The 16,649-nt window shown below is 38.4% G+C and overlaps 1 protein-coding gene and 1 long non-coding RNA gene across 3 annotated transcripts in view; both read right to left on the bottom strand.

The window, feature by feature from the left end:
- The window catches only part of CDKAL1 (CDKAL1 threonylcarbamoyladenosine tRNA methylthiotransferase), a 438,076-nt gene that overhangs the window by 56,439 nt on the left and 364,988 nt on the right, over positions 1-16,649 (bottom strand). The gene's annotated exons all lie outside the window — the stretch shown is intronic.
- Positions 8,205-16,649, bottom strand: part of LOC308188794 — a 28,755-nt gene continuing 20,310 nt past the window's right edge. The window contains exon 2 of the long non-coding RNA XR_013945772.1: positions 8,205-15,072. This is a non-coding gene — a long non-coding RNA (uncharacterized lncRNA). The remainder of the gene's footprint in view (positions 15,073-16,649) is intronic.

The raw sequence follows: 16,649 nt of genomic DNA, 5'->3' as shown, positions 1-16,649 counted from the left end.
CCTCCCCCCAAAAATATAAAAAATTGCAAGAGACTGCTTAGTTACCTAACATCTTTTAATTACACTAGGGAGACAAAATCAAATATTCAGAAGTTACCTAGTCCACACCATGAACAATACTTTGGGATTATATCAAAACGACAGAGTGATTTAGGATTTTCTGCTGAACTTTCCCTTCCATAGGTAAAGACAGTACTGAAAGAATGAAAGCAAGCAGCAGAGGGAAATGATGCTGAGTGCTATTCTCAGCACAAGTTCTCAGGCAACCATGAACTTGGTCTTGCTGATTCAGGGAATCCGATTTTGTACAACATCTACAATCCAACAGAAGAGATGATCTTGCAGCACCACTGAACACCTGAGTCAGGCACGTGCCCTCAGGACTGTTTTAGAGATCTCACATAACATGGAGACTCACTAAACCCTGAAGGCTACCATTCAAGTGGAAGCTTGGTGAAATGGTGGGAAGTTGGAAAAGTTAGCCAGCTAAGCTTGCCTGAAGAGGAGGAAGTCTGGGGTATTGGACTACACTTAAAAATAAAAAAAGCCTACGTGCTACAGCTGGATCATATACCTCAAGGGGCCCAAGACACTTAGAGAAAATGCATGAGAACTAAAAGAAAGAAATGAAGCTTGGGCAAGGCAGAGGAAGAGAGGGTCATACTTTCTTGGCAAAGGTGTTTAATCCAACTGCAAGATCAAATAAAGAAGAAAGCAACTGGCTAAAATTGGGGGAGATAATGATATACTTCATGAGAGGAAGAAAAATGAGTATACAGGAGAAGAAACACTGAGTTCAATAATGATTTTCCACCCTAGTGTGATGAAGAAAAAGAAGCTGTGAAATGCATGCAGCCATACATTACTTTGTCTAGGCTTGCATACTACTTACATAAAGTGTCTGGCATTTGGAACCTTGGTAATGTCCATGTGCTTGCTAGATTCAAATGTTGTTCAACCCTGAAGAAATAAGTTTTAATAAAAAGCAGGCACAGAGTTGTGCAACCTGAGAATTTCTGAGCAATTAATTTATGGCATGACAAAAGATTGCTGACATATTTTTAGTAACACATGTATGTTTGTATTTATATATCATGTTTATATAGATGTATTAAGGGACAGGAAGAGAAAAGGCATGTTTCTCTTGGCCAAATTCACTGTACATATGAGAAGATCCTTTTATTTGGTATTTTTCCTACAAGCTGTCTTGGTACCATTCCCAGGCCTCCATGTTAGGAGCTTATTTCTATTACTCCCATTTACCAGACATCACATGTAATCTGCTTGTACAGATTGTCTCTTTTCTGTAATGTACCTGCTTGTACATGCTGATCGCTTTCCTGCCAAAAACTCTGTCATTCTAGGAGCTTTTTGTACACTCCTATCCACATTGCTTTGTTTTTTCTTCCTCTCAAAGTCAGTCCTCTGCTTCTTCTACTCCAGGTAACCAACATTACAAAAACATTGAAATAAGAACAGAACTGAGCTGTGGGAGTTACTCTACTAGAAGATGTAAACAAGGCATAGTCTGGGTGAAAGCAGACCAAATGACACATTGGGAAAAAGACAAGCTTTCTAAGCACACATCTTCAAGTCATGAAGGTGTTAATAGCTGCTATCAATCAGGTTTTTCCTCTGTAGACAACTACAGAGGTGAGATGTTTATCTGCTAATTAGGTATCAGCACTTCAATATATTCTACCTTTTCCCTTCCAATTTTAATTGAAATAAAAAGGTTCTGTCTTCCAAAGCCTAAGAAATACCTTTAAATCTAGGACACGATCAGATACCTTATTCAAATTAGTTTGTTATATCCAAGGGTCTGAACAGAGAAATGTCATCACATTACACGTACAGGATACGAATGCTTGGCCAGTTATGACCTCTATCAAATACCACATGCATGCTGGCATGACCTTTACTTCAGCCATTTCTCTTCCACTAGATTTCTAACTACTACTACTGTAATTACTTGTTGCCCTCCTTTGATTATCCTGCCAGCTTCACATAAACCATTTTTCCTGGGATCATTATGCAGTTTTTTCCACATCCAGTGAGACATTAGCTATGCTGGCACCTAAAGTGTCCTGCAATAGCCTTAGATGGGAATGGAAGATATATCTTGCTAAGAGGTTTACGCTGCTCTTTGATCACTCTGAATAAATCTAGAATGTCCGTAATTTCATGATAAATACAGTTTCTGAGCAATTAAGATTTCACTTTAATTAATTTCATTTTCACTCAGAGGGAACATTCACCTAATTTTGTAATATAAGCACCTGGTACAGCTGCATGATAAGAAGGAAGAGCTAACAATAGCAAAGCAAACAAAAATACTCTCCCACAGTTACCTGCTAGATCTAACATTAGCCACTGTAACAGAAATAACTTTTGTCTACTTATCCTGCTTGATGCTTCTGGTATCTTTTGCTTGAATATTGTGTTCAGGAATGCTATCAAGAGAAGAGCACGGATCTGCTAGGGAGTAAATAAGCTTTGAGGAGACTGGGTGATATATTAGCTGGTGAATAGACAGAAGTGATTATACTGTGAGCTATCTAAGAGTTACACATAGAGAATGACTTCTCATGGGATTTTCACATTATCTGCTCTCTTTATTGCTAGCAAACTTCTGCAAAACTGCAACTGCCAAGAGAAGCTTTAGCTGCCTTTGTCTCACCAGCCCACACACTTTTTTGGAAGGGGAACAGGTTTCACATGAGCCTGCCCACAACAGTTTTTGGGATCTTAATACTACTGTAAAATTTGGAGGAAGAAACTACTACTCAGTTACTTCGATATCAATTCTTGGATCAAGGAGAATGAAAAAAAAATATCTTCACAAGATGTCTTTCTCCATGTGTTACAAACAGTTAAGGTTAAATTCCACCATACTTTAACTGATTCTTTGTTATCAGATTTCTGTTTCAAATCTTTATTTTTTAATATAAACTTGTAAGTACAGAAAACTGTATTTTTTGTTATGTACAAAACTGTGCTTCTTTTTTTTTTTTAAAAGTATACTCTACTGTACTTTGCTAGAACATCTGCTTATGCTTCCTTTCCCCAAAAATGTCATCACAGTTTTGAAAGCACCAGCAGAGATTTTTATATCACCTCTGTTAGCACGGATGTCACATCCAGCCTGCTACCAGGTTAAAAGTCACTGATCAGTGCTGTTGCAATTGATGTATCATTGTTGCAAATGATAATATTTATTTTAATTTTAGTTCTTGCTACTCAGAAAATATTTGCCACTGAAAAAGCATTGCAATTTGTACCAATTTTATAATTTCCAATTTAGCAAATAAACAAACAACAACAAAACCCAACACAAACGGTCTCTCAAACACTTTATTTCTTTAAAAGGATAGCTTTTCTTGCCCACACTCTTTAATGTTATCTGAATGCAGTTGCACATTTTTCCCCACTTACAATAAGGTGATTCACCATGAACTGCTTATGATTTAATTGCTTATGTAGGTCTTAAATTTAAATTATCACCATTTACTTCCTTGCTGAAAGCATGCAAGTCTTTCAAAGCTGTAGGTACCTAATGACAATCTCATTTTTGCCTTGCTGTCAGAAAACTGCTCTAAAACCTAGAGTGCTTCAGAGGTGCAATTACATAGCATCTACAGTAAAGAACTGACATACACCTCTGAACTGAGGCCTTTGGCTGGCGTAACCAAAAGTGCCAAGGTCTGCTCATATCTGCTCTCACTCAACAGAAACAAGGGAGTTTTACCACCTGCAGCAACGCCAAGCCTTCATACACAGCTTTCTTTACACGCTGGGAGGAAATCTACTTATCTGGTCATAATGCATTTACAGTAAGAAGTCATGAATTTTATGATCATTCCTAGTTTAATTTAACAGATTCTGAAAAACGTTCAATGAGTGAGTGGCACACGACAGCCAAGTTGTCGGTTCGCCAGAGGAACCAACATTGCAAACTTCTGGCAGCTGGGCCTTTGAACTTTTCACACAAAGGGTCCCTTACAGAAGTAGGGACGGGAATCAGAGTCAGCAACCACTGAAAGCCACACGAGTGCTTTGGTTCTTAGACATGCAAGAATGAGAACTACTGCATGGCCACGACAAACAAAGTTATTAAGAGTGAAGCAACAGAGTATACAAGCACAGTGGACTGACTCCAATTACTTACATTAAAACCTTGATATTCCATTAAATTGCTGCCAAGGTTAAAAAACAGACTAAAAAACCTGAGAACTCCTATCTATCTCCTATTCTCATTATTAATAAGATAGCTCTAGTTATGAAATAACAACAATGGCCAGAATGGGCAATTTGGTAACAAGATTCTTAAAATTTTGCTTCAGGTCTTCCTATTTCAGATGAATGTATTACAAGCCCTACAAAATCACTTTGCTTGAAACAATGATCCAAGCTGCTCTATCAGACTTTGTATTTAAAGAGTTTAAAGATAACAGCCATAATGTCTTAATAGATACAATGGCATAATTTCAAGGCTGTCCTATCAACTTCATCCTGACAGCTTTTCTATTTCCCACAGCTGCCTTGCTCACTTATTCTTCAGCACACAGAAATAAAAGTATAAATCCAAGTAATGAAAACAGTCAAGCTGCTCATAAAATGTCATATTAGTCTGAGACTGCACATCACTCTCCAAATAGTATCCTGTCACTCACATGCTTATTCTTTAAGCGACAGAAGCACTGGCCTGAAACATGATTGGAAAAAAAAAATCCACTCCAAAACAAACAAACAAAAAGCCATCAGCAATAAAATTTGTGATTTTCCCCTTAATCCTGTACCACTCAAGACATTAAATATTGCATAAAAATTACTTTTAAAACCATATGCAAAATGTAAGGGAGAAAAGGTGAGAAGACATCACTGTGCTTACTGTGTCACTGACAAATTAATAACTGAGACATGAGGATATGGAGATGCAGCATTTTTTATAGGACTATGGAGGATGGAGAACATGACACCTGTAACAAATGTAACTGCATTCCTTCAACACACATTTTTGGTGTCAATTGCAGAGTTTTAAAGTTTCTCTTTTTTTTTTTTTTAAATCTTCAGGAAAGCAGAGTTAACACGTATGGAACTGCTGTGACTGATCGGTAAGCTTGTGATTAACATCCCAATTTAGTATCTATGGAATTCCTGAAAAGACAACTTCCTTGTACATATTCAAAACCTGCAACTTGACTTCGAAATTTGGCCTGTAAAAACATATTTGAAAAGATTAACCTATATTTCTCAAAATGACATAAATCTGGTGGCACAGAAATGTACTCTGAAATCTTTAAAGATTTATCAACTGCCTCTAAATGTACTACCTGGCCAGGATAACCCACTTCATTTTTTTCATTACAAAAGCACACTTTTAAGTAGGTTTGCCTTGCTGGTTTACTTTATGAGCTAAAGATGTTAATAAAAGTAAATGCACCTCAAAATGAGGGCTAGTTTTCAAGCCAACTTCACACAAATGAAATTCAGTTTTGCAATTTGCACAACATCTGAAAGGAAAAAATATATAAATAAATTGAAAGACTAACGAGAATCCAAATCATTATCTGTTAACGCTGGGGAAGCTTCAGAGAGAAAGCTGGAAAGATAGGCCCTTATTTTGTACAGCTTGTAAATCTGCAACTATACTTCTTTGGTCACTGTTCTCACTGACATTCTGATGCTCACAGGGTACATACACAGATCTATCACAGGAAAAATTACTATTGTCCTTCTTAACATCAAATCTTAATGTGATTTATGTAGCACGTACCAGAAGATACACAATATAGTCTCAATATGACAACAAAATAAACACCTCTGGAATTTCTTCTTTTGCAGAGTTGATTTCTCACCATTAACACTGCATTAATTAATGTATTTTATATTTATTAAATGCAAATGAATGCTGTTGAGTCACCAGACTCTTGCAATGCAATAGCCATGCTGGCCATTCTGAAAATTCATCAACAAATACTCTAGAGTCCACCTCAGTGCTCTGACATTACACCATTTCACTACAGGACAGTAAGAAATGGTCCATAAAAGCATGCTTATAAGCAGAAGAAATGAAAAATGTAATTGCTATTATGGAGTAAGAAAAAAAAAAGCAAAAATCACTTTATGGAAATGTATTAATTGTGATTTTAATAGAAACAAGAAAATCAAGGCTGCAGACGTAGTCACACCAGAGATGCTGCACTCTTGGAACCAACTGTTTTTTCAGACAGAGCTAGGGATCTCGACTATTGAGTTGAAACAAGTATCGAGCTGAAAAAAGCATCTATACGATTGCTTAGAACCTTAAAAAAACACCTTATCAGTTCTGCTCCAAACAGTGCAGTTTGTCTTCAAAGCAAGAGTAAAACATATACAAATACATATTACGAATGTAATAGGTATCTCTGATAATGTTAAAAATTATATTTTAAGATAACTACTGTCACATTAAAGAGTCCTTTGACCAGCAATGTTAAAACAAACAAACAAACAAAAAACCACAGTTAAAATTCACCATAACACACAACTTCTTGAGATTTTTGTTTCCTCTCTTATCTTTTTTAAGGTCTACAGACCTTATCATCTACTATAAATTCCACTAGGAGATGCTGCAAAATGATTTTTACTTTTGCTTCATTCTCATTTGCTATTTTAACATTACCAGATTCACTGCTTTCTCAGATGTCAGTAAAGGTCCAGCAAGGTATTGGGGTAATTGCTGGTATTCCCTAGCTAACTTGCTTGTATATTGTGAACATGCTAATAAGTTGGACAGAACTAAAAAAAAAAAAAATAATAAGTCTCGTGGAAGTGTAGTGGAAGTGTGAACCTCTTACTGAACAAAGAAACCTCACTGTCTCCACTGCAAGATATTTCAGACATCACAGGAAAAATCTCAGTTCTTCATAAAAACAATAGGACTCCACTGAAGCACAATACTTCCCACTAAATTGTGGAGAAAATAGAAATGTTAAACTCATATAAGCAAATAAAATGAGATGTATAAGCATAAAATAGTGACTATATAATGAAAACTGAAGTTTATTAACAACATTCTATGAATGAGTAAATTAGGATAGCAAAATATTAATATGCTTAAATGATCTTTAATACTACCTATCTGTTGGGAATCCATATCCCCCATTTCTGTCACAGAAACTAGATCAAACTCCCCTGAAGAACTCTTGGCCAGTTAATGCATATGATACTTATAGTACTGGTTATACATATGCATATAACATTTAAACACTGTACATACTTGGCACATGGACTGTACTTGTGTTTTTGCTCTAACCCATTCATTTGTACAGGAAAAGAATTTCCTCACTGAAAGCAATATCTGAATAGTGGGTTTTGCAGTTACCAGTTAGCTGTAACACAATTTACTGTATTTTTTTCGGTCCCTACCCCAGTGATGTAGAAACTACGGATGGTAGTCAACACTAACCTCTTAGCACATCAGCGCATAATGTGGCTGCGCAATGTCTTTGATCCTTCTTGAATCTAAGCTCTAATAGATGGTACAAATTGCTAAATATCTAGTAAATAGAGTGACAGAGCAAGGATGCACTGCCAGTGGTTTCAGTGCTGGAAGAAAAGAAGATAGCGATAGGAGTGAACCATTCTCACTGCACTCTCCCTCTAACTACTGTAAATTAACCCAATTAGTTTAAGAATATTTTCCCTCTCAATTCATACACCTCCCTAGATCAAAACAGACAACATTTATTAACTGATGCTTCCAACAGTGACAGAAATTACAGTCATTTTTGTAGTGCAGATGGTGTAAAAATGCAATCTAAAAATATGATTAAGAGCTCAAAAGCTGCGTAACCCAAGTTCATCTTAGAAATGGCTGTTTGGATGCTGCTAAAGAAATGTATTTGGAGTTAATTAGCTTGCTTTTTATCTGTTCCTCAATTAATAACTTCTTACTCTCCCTTAATCATGAAACATCCATTAAATTCAACAGACCTGTCTGGATGACCTTACATATGAACAATAAATTAGCTGAACATTTTTTCAGAGAAGTTTGAGAATGATTTTAATGAAAATAATAGTACTAGTAATGTCCTGGTCTGTGTAGACTTTGGATCATAGCAAACCTATTCCATATATGACACTTTCAAATTCTTCATATAAAATGGTTTTACGCTCAGAAAATGGGTGTTTTGGAAGATAACGTTCATTCCCACACCTCCGGAGAGTATATTAATTCTTTTCACCCTTTTTAAAAATATGAAAACAAGTTCCAATTCCTAAGTGAGAGAGCACATGGGGGTTAAAATACATAAATAAATAAATAGCATTTCAGTTATTAATATCAAATCACAAATACTTATCATAACAGGAAAAAATGTGGAAGATGCACTTAGAACATATTCCCATATACAAAATTAGGACTCATCCCATCAGTGTAGTTTCTTTGAATCCTGCTGTGTTGGAATGTCAGCTGTCAATTAGCGACATCTACTCTAATTAGCATTTTAAGATTTGCTCAGAATAAAGCTCTGTCACACAGCAGTAGAAAGGCTAGGTAACTGGTTTAATTCAGCAACAAAATTAACCTTCATGCACACAGCTTAATAAAGTGATACTTAGCACTGAAAAGAAATAGCCCTCTCAGGAGCATTTGCCTTTGCACTGATCCTGATCATAAAACCAAATTGATTGTGTTGTATGGTAAGATTATTTTTACATTCTCCCCAAAAGAAATAAGGTATACTTCTAAATACAGATGACAAATGAACTGCCCTTTTAGGACATGGGTGAAATGAAAAAGGAACGTGTCAAGAGAAGGTTGGACTAGATGATCTTAGAGGTCTTTTCCAACCTAAACGATTCTATTATTCTATGAAGATTTTCACTTCGTATACTTGGCCTCAAGGCTGATTTAGAGTACCTTCCTCCTGTATTGTCAGCCTTAAATTAACAATGAAAAGACAACAACCAAAAGGCACGTTATGCAAACTTACGAACTTTATATACTAAACAAACATCCCTGCCGATGTTGCAAATACAAAAATAGCATTAATCTCAGAAAAAAAATAGCATTAATCTCAGAAAACAAAAATATAATGTAGCCGTAAATGCAACTGTGCTAGGCATTATAGTATTACCGCATCTGAAAGAAGGTTAACAGTTTCAACAGTTCTTTGACTTAATTTACAGCAGTCCAGCAATACTGACTATTAAAATAATTCCTGAAAGTACATGATAAAAATGAAGTGAGATCTGATTGCTTTACTAAAATCACTTTCTTTTTATGAATATAAGCAAAGGGTTGGAAGCCTGACTGGCAGCCATCTTTCTTATTATTTAGAAAAGAAGAAAAATTGATTGTTCCAGTCTCTTGCATTTGACGTATCTAACCAGGATAATGTTCTGCATGTTGACATGTATTCGCAAAGAACATGGTTGAACTGAGTTAGATCCTTAGGATGATAACTTCCTGTAGTCCGGGCAAGATCTTAGGATATAAAATGTGGAAATCTGGCTCAGCTTTTACAGTTCACGTCATCTTGGGTGGCAGAACTGTAATGGGTAACCAATGGTAATCTGTGCTATAAATCAATATACATAATTTCTAAGAAACATGATTTGAAGGAGGTTAATAATCTTCTATATCATCCCACCACTACACCATTAATACCCACTTTTGTTCAAAGTTGAACTATTAGGGGTGTTACAGATGTTATTTTAAACAAATAACACCCATAAACGTCTGAATAACTGGTACTTGTAAATCCCACCATTTTTGTGGAATTTACTTCGTTTTTACTGTTAGTAGAAATAACTGACCAAGTCAATAGTGATCAGTGGCTGAGGTCACATTTGCTTCCCTCTCGTGCACTGCAAGAACTGGCTGGATAGAAAGTAAAGCCTCCTTTTTAGACAGAGAGAAATGAAGATAGACTATCAATATGGGAAGTTACGGAACAAGAATGCCAAGAGATTCACTCAAGTCTCTCAAGAGACAGTGCTGGGGACACAAGTATTGATTGCCATCTTTTGAGTTTCATTCCAGAGAGGATTTGCTAACATGATGCTCTGAAGTTTTATACTTGAAGTAGAATACCTAAAATATTTTAAGCAAACTTCTGATTGATGAGGATTTTGCTTAGGATTCTGACTTTTCACTTTCCAAATGTGTCCATCCCACTTCTTTTTTCCTCCTCTTCACTCTGAGAGGATAAGAAGTTTTTGAGGAGAAATAGATGAAAGAGATGGGAATCTGGAAAGGATCTCAGCCTCCAGCAGACAGAATCACAGGACTCTCGTTCACGTTGCTCTCCTGCCAGGAGCGCAGGACACAAAAAAAAGTGAGCTACATTAGTAGGATGCACAGAAGAAATGAGATAATTTGTGGAAACAAGGAGGAAAGGAGTATATATCTATTTATTACACACATTCAAGGAAATGACCTCCTCCACCCCTTTTTAACATTTTTAATCTGTTCTGCTTAAAGACTTTTTTGAATACAAACTAAAGTGATGAATGTTCTACATATTCAAACTATATGTTCACCTTCACAGCTTCAGAAGTTGGCAAGTATGAGAGAACACACTGAAGATAAAATGTATGGTTTCTACTCCAAGAAAAAGAAAAGGTAAATCAAGCCAAGTCTTTTTCATATTTTTTAATATGATTTAAATAACAGTCCTATTTCCTAGCTCTGGACATATCCTCAAACATACATGGCAGTAGCATTTCCAAACTATGAGGGGGGAAAGAGAAGACTGTTTAAAAACTGCATTCCCTACCACCCACCCCCCTTTTCAGAGTTTCTATCTTCTTTGACCTAAAGCCAACATGATAATTTCACATAAAACAGGAGTGTAGGAGGGTATTACTGGCACTAAAGCATGGGAATAACCTGGGGGAGGAAAAGCATTTTTCTTATTCCTTCCTTATGTGCAACTTCTGAAAATAAAATAGGGGGCTCTGGACAGAAGATATGTCTTTTTTTAGCAAAAAGGGCAGAAGACAGAGGTCAGATGAGAAATAATAAAGTACAGAAATAATAAAGTACAGAACACTTTGAAAGTGAATTAAAGGTGGGGATTTTATGCTGATTTTAAATAAATGAGACTAATGTTTTCATTTCCTACCTGTAACACACAAATTACATGGCCTGCAGAGATTTACAAAATGTGTGCCTTACGTGCATGGTGAAGGGGAGAGAGGTGGATGGCTGTAGTAAGCCTCTGGGTGTCACAAAAACGAAGCATGAACAGAAGTGGCTAGAACAAAGACCAGCCCTGCAGGATGCTAACTCTGCCTGGAAAATACATGTCTTTCCAGACCCTCCGGTCACCAACATGTGAGCCTGATGACAAGAGCTCAGTGAGAAGGCAGTTCTCCAGCTTCCATTGGCTGGTAAAAGATGGCGAGATACAAGAGGTTTTAATTTTGCTTCCTTGCTCTTACATACTTCCTTCCAATAATGCCCCCAAATGAAACAAGCAGGACGGGATACAGTGATAAAAAAGAACAAGGAAGCATGGAAGCAGACCGCTGACTTGGTCCCCACGTAGCCCTCTCTGAGTCCTGTGCTTCACAACCTGTGTATCTCCCATCACCTCACATTCCAGCTACCTGCACATATTTCTTCAACAGACACCAACAAGAGGCCACTGCCAGCACAGCAGTCAGGATTTTTCCTTGGCACAATAAAACCCCTCTCCACAGGGGAAGCGGACATTTTTACAGAAGTCTGGAAGGAGGTTGCTAAAGCCAAAGCAAGCTTTTTTAGGTACCTCTTAGCTTTTAGAATACCACCTATGTACTTATACCACCCCCTTTCATTTCATGTATTTTCCTGGGAGGAAAATTCCCTACACAGAAACATGGGGAGGCTTCCTTGCCCATATTATGAGTTTTTCCATTTAAAGGAGCATCTGGCCTAATGTGTGGGTTTTAATTAAATGCAATCATTTGTAGTTCTGAAAAACATATACAAAAGGCCATACTGAATCAACATAACTGCAGTCAGTGACATCTATATTCCACAATAAAACAGTAAATATTCCACAATAGTATAGTTCTAAGATTAAAAAGAGGGGGAAGTCATTTCAATGAGTTATGATCTGTAGTTCCTGCTGCTATTTAAAAAAAAAATAAATTATGTATCCTTTGATCTTTGCTATAAAGAACAAACAATACTTGTGCTGCAGTGCAAAGAAAACCTGGATTTCTACTGAGTTAAGGCTGTAATCATTTATTAAAGAAGGAAAAGGTGACTGCACGGAAACTAGTGCCATGAATCATTCCAATAATTTAGAACTATGCCACCCAGCTGCACATATCTCTTCGAACCATATGCAAAACATTAATGTACTCACAGAGGCATATTAGCTGAAATAACACTCTAGTCTAGCAAGAGAGACCTCTTGTTGGCTTGAATAAGCTAACACAACTTCATCATATGCAAATCTGAGGCCAGTTTAATTGTACTTGATTGTAGGAGATGCTATGTATGATGAGACTGAAGGTTGCCTCTATTCAGGAAAAAACAGTTACATCTATACACATAATACTAATTGAATAAACACAATCCAAATATTAATCTGATAAAATACCGAATCAACAACTTGTAGTTGTGCAGTGGTGTAGTGGTATAGCTACAGAAGTCTAAGGAAATAAGAAAAGCAAAATTAGTAGGGTAAACATACTTTGTTGTTTTTAGTAAGATTACACAGAATATTTTGAAAAAACAGACGAGTTCAACAGCCTGCGTTTGCCTGTTTTTCCTAAGAGTAGCAATTTCTCTAATAAACGATGTAACCTCTGCATACAGACAGACTCTGTGGACATGTCTATGTCCAGAACAGTACAAAGCACGTGGTCTGACCAGAATGGGGATAATTTAACACCAGTTCTACAGGCATGGACTTCACTGGCTCTAATGGACTTTCACACATTCTTGCACTGGGTTTACATGGTAAGGTTTTGGTAGCAGGGGGACTGCAGGGTTGGCCTTTGTGTACAGAGCCCGGCAGCTGCCCCTTGTCAGATAACAGCCAGCTCCAGACAGCTCCAGAAGGGACCTGTCGCTGGCCAGAGCTGATCCAGTGAGCAACGCTGGGTGGGCCTCTGGGAGAACAGATTGAAGAAAGGGAAAGAACAGCAGCTGGGAGAGCAAGAACCAGCCCTGCAGCCCCCAGGGTCAGCACAGCAGGAGGGCAGAAGGTGCTCCAGGCACACAGCAGCAGTTCCCCTGCGGCCTGCGGAGAGGCCCCTGGTGGAGCAGGCTGTCCCCCTGCAGCCCATGGGTCCCACACGGAGCAGATCTCCACGCTGCAGCCCGTGGAGGAGCCCCCGGTGGAGCAGGTGGATGTGGCCTGGAGGAGGCTGCGGCCCATGGAGAGCCCCCGCAGGAGCAGGCCCCGGGCCGGAGCTGCAGCCCGTGGAGAGGAGCCCACGCAGGAGCAGGGGGTCTGGGGGGGAGCTGCCGCCCGTGGGGGACCCGTGCTGGAGCAGTTTGCTCCTGGGGGATGGACCCCGTGGTACGGAGCCGTGTGGGAGCAGGTCTTGAAGAGCTGCTGCCTGTGGGCAGCCCCCGCAGGCTCAGTTCGGGCAGGACGGCATCCCGTGGGAGGGACCCCACGGGGAGCAGGGGCAGAGAGGGACTGTGAAGGAGCGTCAGAGACAATGCATTACAGACTGACTGCAGCCCCCATTCCCCATTCCCTTGTGCCACTCAAGGGGGAGGACATAGAATAGGGTGGTTGGGGGGGGGGGGGGGGGGGAGATGGTTTTAGTTGTCTTTAATTTCTTACTGTTCTAGTCTGCTAGTGATAGCCAATAAATTACATCAATCTCCCTACATTGAGTCAGTTTTGCCCATGACGATAATCGGTAGATGATCTCCCTGTCCTCATCTCAACCCTTGAGCCCTTTCCATCGTATTTTCTCCCCCTTTTCCTTTGAGGAGGGGGAGTGAGAGCAGTTGTAGTGGTGTTCAGCTGTGTAGCAGGGTAAAACCACCACAACTCTCCATCTAAAATTTTCTTCCTACGATGTGTGCCTCAAGCCTACTGTGCCCAGGAAATTTTGCGACTACTGCATGTGCCCTTTACAGTTATCTGCAACTCAACAGGGACATTTAGCTGAGGTTTTCAGGCAACTGAGACGTAACTCAGAAGGATTGCTTTGACCCACATATTTGACATTTGATACATGGCTTCAGCAAACCTACTCTTCCATAACACTGCATTTGTGAAAACAACCACAATCATACTGTGTTTTGTTCATATGTTCCTGTATGAGCTTCATGGAAGGCCAGTGAACTACGCTGGCCATTTCTGATGCTTTAGAGGTCTGACTACTCATTCAAATAGAGAACAGTTAAAGTGGGACAACATAATGCAGATGAGGTGAAATTTTCATATAGAAGACAAAAAATATCAAGTAATGTCTTTAAAGTTTTTCTCATTGAAGAGTCTTTCAGTTTTAATACGGCTTTGTCCTAATGTAATCTTTCTCTCACTGATACACCAAAATAAAATCAATAATTTACTGTGGAGCCTCAAAAAAAGTCCACCTTGCAAATATAAAAATAAAACAAATTTACCTTGTGCACTGGAGTTAGCTGGAAGTGAATTTTACTTCAGAAGATAAAAATTACAATGTAATTGTCTGATCAAGCAGAAATAAAATACAAAAATAAATCATGGAAATTCATCTATAAAACCATATATACAAAGTCTGTTGTCATACTTTTGGCTAGGATCAAGTTAATTGTTTTCTTAGAGGCTTGCACAATGCTGTGCTTTGGATTTTTGATGAAAATAGTGGTGATAACACACTGAGATTTTTAGTTGTAGAGAAGTGTTTACATAGAGCCATGGACTTTTTTTTTTTTTTTTTGCTTCTTATGGGCTGCCCTGCCAGCAAGGAGGCTGGGGGTGCCCAAGAGGCAGGGAGGGGAAACAGCCAGGACAGCTGACCCAGACTGGCCAAGGGGATATTCCACACTACATGGCATCATGCTCAGCTGTAACAGCTGGGGTGAAGAAGGAGGAAGAGGGGGACGTTCAGAGTGATGGTGTTTGTCTTCCAAAGGAACTATCACACGTGATGAGCCCTGCTTTCCTGGAAGTGGCTGAACACCTGCCTGCCGATGGGAAGGAGCGAGTGAATTCCTTGCTTTGCTTTGCTCGCACGTGTGGCTTTTTGCTTTACCCAGTAAATTATCTTTGTCTCAACCCATGAGTTCTCGCATTTTTACCTTACTGATTCTCTTCCCCCATCCCACCTGAGCATGTGGCTGTGTGGTGCTGAGCTGCCTGCTGGGCTAAACCACAACAGCTTTGAGAAAAATACTATAAACATCCGGAAAGATGGTATGGCTTTTGGTCAATGAAATACAATCACAGAAGGAAGTTCCCTAAAACTATGTAAATGTAGCATGCCAGCCAGAGTTAACTGTTTTCCATTCTTTTGCAGAAGTTTGGTGCATACCAATATGGGAGGATACAATTTGGATGAACTGGAATATGTTTGTGTGAGTATGTGAACTGAAAAACAGGTAGAGAGGCAACAATTCAATCGGTAAGTAATCTTTTTTTGGATTTAGGGTCATGCAGAAGCAGCCAACTAATTCCACATTCTGTTTACTTCAAATGAAGTAACAATGAATGCTTTACAGTTGCTACATTCTTCACAAATTTTTCAGTGTTATGCGGCAAACAATATTTATGTCTTTCCTCCAAATGAAGCAGACATTGTGTCTGGTAGAACTGCTTTGTCCTTTTTTTTGTCTTTAAGCATTTTTTTCTTCACTTGCTTCTTTTTTCATATAAATAAGTTTCTTGAGCTATCTCTGAAGGCATATTCACCTTGGTATTCATAAAAAATGTTTATGTAAGTCATATCACTTACTTACGAGGGCATCAAACCTCCTATCTTTCCTCATTCACACTTTTTGAGAGGAGCCAGATATCAAAAATAATCATGGAGCCATAGAACTGCTTATTAAAATCACAACTTTTGTCTGTTTGTTTTTGTCTGATTGGTTGTTTAAAACTGACTGCATTTGCAACTCTCCCTCCTTCATCACTAGCACTTTTTCTACCTGAAAATGTCACAGAGTAGAGACGGCATTTAACATATATATACACAAGCTGTGCTCGACTTTGCAGAATGCTTGATCAGGCCTTTTTATGGATATCAAGAAAGAACCCTGCACCATCTCTCCTTCTCCATCACCCCTATGCCTGCTCTGGAGGAAAACCTGTCTCTTGCTCTGCACTAAGAGTGCAAACCACAATTGAGGATGTACTTTCTGTCCTCTGAAAGCCTGCTTCCCCAGCAATACCTGTATGAAATTCTTAAAAAATTATTTCAAATTTTTCAGAAATAATAAAGGTCTTGTTCCACTTAAGAAAAATACTTAATGATAGTAAACAGACAATTTCAATGTGAAAATGTATTCACAAAATTTTCAGCAACAATTCTAAGCAACTGGAAAAGGTAACAAAGATAATAATCTTGTATAAATGTTGTGAATCATGTAAATCTTCTATATTTAGGCATTAAAAAGCTTTTTTTTGCTTAATATAAAGGGTACCTAATCTAATGTAATAGCTTGTGTTCACAATTCTTAGTTACAGCTTGCAGTCAATTTGGTATATAGAACCAAG

This window comes from Anser brachyrhynchus (genome assembly GCF_964034855.1).
Source record: "Anser brachyrhynchus genome assembly, chromosome: 2".
NCBI classification, from domain to species: Eukaryota; Metazoa; Chordata; class Aves; order Anseriformes; family Anatidae; genus Anser; species Anser brachyrhynchus.
Note: the sequence above shows the minus strand (reverse complement) of the source record. Positions and strands in the feature narration are given on the sequence as shown.